Below are 9,030 nucleotides of genomic sequence, written 5' to 3' on the forward strand. Positions count from 1 at the left end.
GTTAACCTTAAGGACTTCTGGTGTGAATGCGGTAACATAGATTCAGCATCTTTCTTCTTTTTTTCTTTTTTAAATGCTACAAAAACAACAAAAAATGTAAACTTATCTTCAACAAATATGGGAGCAGATATAATCCACAGCCTTCAAAATAGGAATCAGGGCTGCTGAGAGCAGCTAAGATCAGACAGAAGCCATATAGGAGAAACTGGCAAAGAGCTATGAGGTTCAAGTGGCAGCAGAATCCAGAAAGCATCAGTAAACATGATTCCTAAAGTGAGGGACTCACCATGTAGTGCAAATGTGTGGCATCTTGTCAATGGATTTGGGTGAGCAGACCTGGTGGCACCCAAGTCCTCCTGGAACCTGGTTTATTTCAGAGGAGGAGCAAAAAGATATTGGCTACACAATTTAAAAAGAGAAACCATCTGCATTGTTTTGCTAGGGCTACCATAGCAAAAGACCACAAACTGGGTGGCTTAAACAAGAAATGGATTGTCTCATAGTTCTGGCAACCTTCCTGATCAAGGTGTCTGCTGGGTTCATTTCTTTTGAGGGGTGCGAGGAAGATCTGTTCCTTTCCTTTTGTGTAGCTTAAAAGTAGTTTTTTTTTTCTTCAACTTTTATTTTAAGTTCTGGGGTACGTGTGCAGGATGTGCAGGTTTGTTACATAGGTCAATGTGTGCCGTGGTGGCTTGCTGCACAGATCAACCCATCGCCTAGGTATTAAGCCCATCATCCGTTAGCCATTCTTCCTGATGCTCTCTCTCCCCCCAGTGCCCCCTGCCCCCAACAGGCCCCAGTGTGTGTTGTTTCCTCCCTGTGTCCATGTATTCTCATTGCTTAGCTCCCACTTTAAGTGAGAACATGCTGTGTTTGGTTTTCTGTTCCTGTGTTAGTTTGCTGAGGATAACGGCTTCCAGTTCCATCCGTTAAAAGGAGTATATTTTAATCAAAGTATTTATTAGCATTGGATTCTAGACTTTCCTTTAAAAGAAGGGCAAACTAAAACAAAGCTATAGACTCCAAGAAATGGGTGTGATTCGGCTGTTTCTAAGTTAATCCAAGAAGTAAATGTAACTTCATAAAAGCTCAACATGACAAAACTTTCATAGTGAAAGTGGAGTCAGATTCCTCTGAGCTGTGATAGCCAGCCCCATCTCATGAGATGGGAGGTGGATTCCGGGAAACCATCCAGGGAAGCTGGACTGATGTGTTAGTCCATGTGGTTTTCTGTAGTGGAATACAATAGACCTGGTGACTAATAAACAACAGACATTTATTTCTCACAGTTCCCTCTGGAAAGGCATCAGGGGAGGCACTTGGGAAGGCTGGCACTTTCCTTTTGCCCTTCACATCACATTATTGATTGGAAAAATGGGAAGTGACAAGTGGCATCAACAAGCAGGGCAAAGAGCTAGCCCAGTCAACATGCGATGGGCCCCATCCAAGGGGCACAGAGGGACAGAGGGCCAGAAAGCTGAAGACTGGCTGGCTGGGGTGCAGCGATGCTACGGAACACCCCGTGGGACTTGGCTGAATAGGAAGCGTGGCCAGGTGAGTGGGCCTCCCCTGTGATGCTCCTTTATCCAGCCCTTCACCAGGCCTGTCCCTGGGTCTCATGCCCTCTGCCATTGGCTAGAAAACTCAGCCAGTGACTGCTACCTGAGAAAGGAAGAAGAGGGATGTGGGCATAGAGCAGTAACTTTCCTTGCCCTGCCCTGCCCAGCCCAGCCCACTGGGATCTGCTCTTCCTCTGAGCTCCCCAGCCTGGGCCATGGTGGTGCACAACTGCAGAGGGCGCCATTCACATTCCCTGTGCGGGCAGAGTCCACGCCTGCTGCTAGGCAAGAGCACATCCGGCTGGTTTTGTTCAGTATATGGGTGTGAGTTTGTCTTACTACCTTGGCTAGACCAAACTCCTGGAGGGATGGGACATGTTTCGAAATCTTTTTATATACCAAACCACCTAACACTAGCCCAGCTTGATAAATCTTTGCTGATGGATGGGCAACCCAGACATGGAGTCATATGCTCTGAATTGCAGAAAACCAGACCATTGAAGCTCACAAGAACATGTATTCTAGAGAGCTCTGCAAACCTGCTTCTGCCCAGCTTTGGCATCTGGAGTTAGCATCAGCCATTTAGATGTGACCTTTTATGACATAGGGCGTCTCCCAGCAGTGGCATGATGTGACCAGGGTGGCTTTCTGCCTCTGCTACTTGTGTCAGTTTCTTCCTCCCTAAAAGGGTTCAGTAATGAGTGGGGATTTCACGAGCCATAGGCAGAACTGACTCTGCAGAGCCCGGAGTGGGGTTTGGATTAACCACAGTCATCACCAGTGTTTATGCAGCTTTGCAGCCGGCCAAGGCTCAAATTTCTCCCAGAGGCCCATGATATTTCTCCGTGTGATTCTTTTGAAGCATGAGGCCTCAAACCCATACTTAAATAATTCTCCTCTAACGTAATCTTTGGCATAGCTAGATGATACTTCACTGAGCCTCCCAAGCCTGCCTACCTTCCATCTGGCCACTAACACTCAGTAAGAAAACTTTGAACACTTTCAGACACTTTCAGGGCAGACTTATCTAAGTGCTGGGCTGCCCTGCTGGAATCAACTGGAAATGAATGAAAAAAAGGAAGAAAGAAAGAAAGAGAAAAGAAAGGAAAGAAAGAAAGAAAGGAAGGAAGGAAGGAAGAAAGAAAGAAAGAAAGAAAGAAAGAAAGAAAGAAAGAAAGAAAGAAAAGGAAAGGAAGAAAGAAAGGAAAGGAAGAAAGAAAGAGAAAGAAAGAAAGGAAAGAAAGAAAGAGAAAGAAAGACATTGCAATGAGAAATAGAGGATATGGTTTGGCTGTGTCCCCACCCAAAGCTCATCTTGAATTCCCACGTGCTGTGGGAGGTACCCGGTGGGAGGTAATTGAATCATGGGGGTGGGGCTTTCCCATGCTATTCTCGTCCTAGTGAGTAAGTCTCATGAGATCTGATGGTTTTATAAAGGGGAGTTTCCCTGCACAAGTTCTCTTCTCTTGTCTGCTGCCATGTGAGACTGTCTTTTACCTTCTGCCATGATTGTGAGGCCTCCCCAGCCAGGTGGAACTGAAAGTCAATTAAACCTCTTTCTTCTGTAAATTGCCCAGTCTCGGGTATGTCTTTATCAGCAGCATGAAAACAAACTAATACAGGACTAGAATTTTTAGTCATTAGCTTGTGCGATGGCCATGAACAGATTATTTCTCTGTGCTCCATGTTGCCATTTGTAAAATACAGGAGAGGAACGAGAGGAGGGTGTCCCTGCCCCACTGCCCACAGGACACCTGTCCTGAGCCATATGTCCCTCTGGGGGTAAGAACTGAGGAGGGCAGGATAGGGGAGGCCTGTGCAGAGCCTCCAGCTTTTTCCTAGTTGAGGCTGAGGTGTCACCTGTGGACACAGGTCAGAGGTAGTTAGGTTTTTCAGTGTAGAGACTGAGCTTAGAATTGTTCTCACAGCACAGTCTCCAAGCCCTCTGGTTCCTAAACTAATTACCCAGATTAATGAATTGGTTCTTTGATTCCAAGAACACTTTGTGGCAAAGACATGAATTCAAAATGTCTGGGGGTGAGAGAGGCAGCTTTTGTATGTATGTATGTATGTATGTATTTATTTTGAAATGGAGTCTTGCTCTGTCGCCAGGCTGGAGTGCAGTGGTGCGATCTCGGCTCACTGCAACCTCTGCCTCCTGGGTTCAAGTGATTCTCCTGGAGAGGCAGCTTTTAGTGTCTCTAGCTTGTTAGGAGAGCAGGAGGGCTGCACGGGCAGAGGGCATTGAGCACTTTCCCAGGAGGTGTGGGTCTGAGTTCAGTTCCAGTTCCACCCTCAACTCACAGAGTGAGCTTGAGTCAGTTCTTCTGCCTCTTAAGGCCTCAGTCTCCCCATCTGTGCAATGCAGGGGTAGACTAGGGAAGCCCCAGGCTCACTTCCAGGTCTGAGGTTTGAGGATCTTCTCCATTAGGCTGTTTTCCTTCCTTCCTCATCCCCTCAGTCTTCTAATTTTTTTCCCCAGTCTTGCAGATGGGAGACCAATATTCTTTTTCTGGTTGGTCTTGGCTATTTCACTGATGCAGGCCATAGGTTTCCTAATGGACAATGAGAGAGTTTGACTAGGAGTGTCCACAGGTTCACCCAGTTCTGGGGCTCTGGGCTTCCTGAAATTCCATGGTGTAAAGGTGTACAGCCAGGTGGTGCCTGACGGTCTGGGCTGGGGGCCCTCCCTTTACCCCTTCATTGTAGGGGACTTACCTTCACCCTTACATTGTAGGGAACTTACCTCTCAGGTGCCCCAGTTGCTGCCTCACCTACTGATCCACCAGATTTCTCAAGAGGGCCTTGGAAATGGCTTAGGCAGAGGCCCATAGGCGTAATCTGTTGTGATGGCTTTTTAAAGTATCACCCTGATTGAATAGCAGTCTCCATTTATTCAATTAAACACTAATCTAAGTGCTGCTGTGAAGGTACTTTGTAGACATGATTAAAGTCCATTATCAGTTGATTTAAGTAAAATGGATTATTCTAAATCATCTGGGGCATATAATTTCTTCTTCCCTGCAGAAGAAGAAACTCTACCTGTAACAGCAGCTTCAGCCACACCCCAAAGTCCCAGCCGGCCCTTCCCTGTGGCCTGCCCTATGAATTTCAGACTCGCCCAGCCAGCACCCACAACTGTGGAAGCCAATTCCTTGCAAGAATGTCTTAGTGCATACCTCTTACTGGTTCTGTTTCTCTGGTTGAACCCTGACCAATACACTGTTGGATCAGACATAGTGGGTAAGGCACACCTCTGGTCTGATCCCTAGGCTCCGTATTATTTCTGAAAAATATGAAACACATCTCCCTAGTTCTCTAGTCCAGGCCGTCATGATCTTGACCATATGTGTCAAACATTTCCTAACTGGGTGGAATACATTTGCCCCTACTATCCCTGCCACATTCAGGACAAGGTCAAATGAGGCTTCTGAGCAATTTTGACTTCGGTGGGTTTTTAATACCTCACAAGTACTTGATCTTGGGATTCTCTGTACACTGAGTTTACCCCACATTGCTTTTAATGGTAGGATCTTCTAAATACATATTCCTGAGAGTGAAATATTCTACCACCCTCACCGTTCAATTCAATAGCTACTGCTGAACATCTAAAATCAAGACAAATAGCCAAGCATAACCAAGTGTGTGAGTCTCCAGGGAACTTAAAGATCCTGTGTGTGTGAGCGACAGCAACCCTGCAAAATAGGAGAGTGGGCAGAGTCCTGGGCTGAAAAGGGGATCTCAGCGAGTGAAATCAAAGAAACCAGAATCCTTGGCCTTTTTGTTTTCAAGATCTCAGCTTTTCAGCATCTCTCTCTTCATCCTAAAAATACAGATTTGCCAAACACCTGGACTATAATGTTTAAAAACAATAAATAATGCAGTTTCCATTGACATTTGTCCCTACTGAGCACGCAGGTGATGGGCAGGATATGTTAACCTCTGGTGTTTAGCTCATAAAATGGAGAACATTGTCCTCTGACATCTCAGAAAAGCATAACAAGCCCAGCAGACCCTTCTGCCAGGAGTTGAGGAACTAGATGTGGGCTGGTTGGGGAAGGAGGGAGTTCCAGACACCAAGAACAATGGATGTCAGTGACAACTACATAGAAGAGGTCAAAGTTTGCCCTAGCCTTCTGCTTCTGGACAATCCCAGGCCACCGAGTTTGGGGCTTGCTGAATTACAGACAGCATGAGAATCCGGAAGAGGCCCCAGCCTCTCTGGCATGCAGCCATGAAAGAGGGCTGGGCCAGCGTGTTGGGGAACCGGCTCGGCCCTTGCCTGCAGGGTGTAGCTTTCCTCTCTTCTCTCAGTGCATCCATTTTCTTCTGGCCTCTGACCTGTGCTGACAGTAAGAGCTTCATAAAGCCGCTTTCTGTTGCTCATCCCAGCACCCAGCCCTGGACCTGGGCAGCTGCCAAGGGCCTGTATGGGCCTGGCAGGTGGGCATTTGCTCAAGCTGCCAAGTGGTGAGGAGTGCCCAGCCTCTTTGCTGGCATCTTGCCAAGCACTGTGGTACTTACTCATCTTTCTCTTTCACGGCTTAAGGCCAGGCAAGAAGCATTCAGCTCAGAGCACGGAAGAGCATGGGGCCCTTGGACATCCTCAGGCATCTTGCAGAGTGAGCCTCTTCTCTGGAGACTTTGCAGCAGGTCCTAGCTTTGCCTGCTCTACCCATCATGGTAACCACAGCCTGGTGTGTCTGGAAAACTGCTAGTTCAGCATGTTGCAGCTCGGATGGCCTTGGGGTGTGGTGGGCCATGAAACTGACAGGCAGTGTGGGAGTCGGGGGCACACTCACAATATAAATTTGCAACTGGGATGATATTTTGGAAAAATATTAATGTGCTTTTTCTCTTTCACTTTTCTGAATATCTGACATTCTCTCTAGTCTGCCTAAGGCATTCATTTACATGGAGAGATTAAGATTGTTCTAAAACACCTACCAAAACAATAAAAACATTATTATTCACGTTTTGACTTTCAAAATAAGAGTTGTGTAGTTTTTTTGATATATAATTGAAATACAATAAACTGTATATATTGAAAGTGTACAATCTGATGAGTTTCAACATATGTGAAATGGTCATCACAATCAAAATAATGAACATATCCTCACCTCCAAAAGTTTCCTGGCTCCCCAACTCGGTTCTCAGGCAAGCACTGATTTGCTCTCTGTTACTATAGATTAATTCACATTTTCTAGAATTTTATATAAGTGGAATCATACAGTATTTACACATTTTGTCTGGTTTCTTTCACTCTGCATAATTATTTTCAGACTCATTTTTATTGCTGCAGGAATTGATAGTTCCCTCCTTTTTATTGCTGTGTAAAATTCCATTGTATGATACGGTGCAATTTGTTTATTTACCCATTGATGGGCCTTTGGTTGTTTCCAGTTTTTGGCTGCTACAAATAAAGCTGCTATGAACGTTTGTGTGCATGCCTTTGTGTGGACATATGCTTTCATTTCTCTTGGAAAATTACCTAGGAGTGTAATGTCGGAGTCATCTCATAGATGTATTTTTATTGTTTTAAGAAATTGGCTGTTTCACAAAGTAGTTGCACCATTTTATACTCCCACCAAAAGAGTGAGTTCCAGTTGCTCCATATCTTCACCAACACTTAATATGGCCAGTCTATAGTTTTAACCATTCTAGTAGGTGCATATAAGTTAATATGGTTTGGATCTGTGTCCCTGCCCAAATCTCATGTTGAATTGTAGTGTTGGAAGTGGGGCCTAGTGGGAAATGATTGGATCATGGGGCTGGTTTCCAGTGGTTTAGCACCATCTCCTTGGTGCTGTCTTGTGATAGAGTTCTCGTGAGGTCTGGTTGTTTAAAAGTGTGTAGCACCTCCCCCTGCTTCCTCCTGCCCCAGCCACGTAAGATGTGCCTGCTTCCCCTTCGCCTTCCGCCATGATTGTAAGTTTCCTGAGGCCTCTCCAGAAGCAGATGCTGCCATGCTTCCTGTACAGTCTGCAGAACTGTCAGCCAATTAAACATAGTTTCTTTATAAATTACTCAATCTCAGGCATTTCTTTATAGCAATGCGAGAATGGACTAATACATAAGGCTAGTTTATTTTGATTGCAATTTGCACTTTCCTAATGACTAATGACACTAAGATTTGTAGCAAGCACACCCAAGCTAGCCTGGCTATTGCTTGGAGAGAAGATTTTCTAAATTCCTTTGTACTGAAGCAAAATAGCACAGCGGTTAAAATATGGGCTTGGCGTGTGCATGATGACATATTTATTCATTGCAGCATTGTTTGTAATAGCAGGAAAATGAAAAAACCTGTGTCCATTAATGGACTATGTCAGATAGACTATGGTGTTATATTAGTCAGGATTTTTCAGAGAAATAGACCCATAGAAAGTGTGTATGTGTGTGTTGTGTATTTTTGAAGAAATTTATTTTAAGAGATTGGCTCACCTCATTGTGGAAGTTTGCCAAGCCAAAAATCTAATGGGGGAGGCCAGTGGGCTGGAAATGCAGGAAAGAGTTGCAGTTTGACTTTAAAGGCGCTGAGCCTGGAGATACATGAAAGAGCTGATATTGTAGTTCAAGTCTGAAAGTAGTCTGTGGCAGAATTCCCTCTTGATTGGGGAAGGTCAACTTTTTGTTCTACTGAGACCTTCAAGTAATTGGATGAGGCCCATTTATGTTGTGAAAGGCAATCTACTTACTCAAAGTTCACTGATTTAAATGTAAGTTTCATCCAAAAGCATCTTCACAGAAACATCCAAAATAATGTATGACCAAGGAGCTCGGCATCCTGTGGCCCAGCCAAGTTGACATAAAAATAACCAGGGCAGGCCAGGCACGGTGGCTCACACCTGTAATCCCAGCACTTTGGGAGGCCAAGGCAGGCGGATCACAAGGTCAAGAGATGAGACCATCCTAGCCAACATGGTGAAACCCCGTCTCTACTAAAAATACAAAAATTAGCCAGGTATGGTAGCACATGCCTGTAATCTCAGCTACTCGGGAGGCTGAGGCAGGAGAATCACTTGAACCCAAGAGGCAGAGGTTGCAGTGAGCTGGGATTGCAACACTGCACTCCAGCCTGGTGACAGAGCAAGACTCTGTCTCAAAATAAATAAATAAAATAAAAAATAACCAGGGCCAGGTGTGGCTCACGCTGGTTATCCCAGCACTTTGGGAGGCCAAGGCAGGCAGATCGCAAGGTCAGGGGATTGAGACCAGCCTGACCAACATGGTGACACCCCATCTCTACTAAAAATACAAAAAATTAGCCAGGCGTGGTGGTATGCACCTGTAACCCCAGCTACTCAGGAGGCTAAGGCAGTATAATCACTTGAACCAGGGAGGCAAAGGTTGCAGTGAGCCACGAACCTGCCACTGCACTCCAGCCTGGGCAGAAGAGAGAAACTCCATCTCAAAATAATTAAATAAATAAATAAACAAATAAATAACCATCATGGGTATGAGTGGAATACTA

The sequence above is a fragment of the Hylobates moloch genome, unplaced genomic scaffold (assembly GCF_009828535.3).
Source record: "Hylobates moloch isolate HMO894 unplaced genomic scaffold, HMol_V3 SCAFFOLD_13, whole genome shotgun sequence".
Classification (NCBI taxonomy): domain Eukaryota; kingdom Metazoa; phylum Chordata; class Mammalia; order Primates; family Hylobatidae; genus Hylobates; species Hylobates moloch.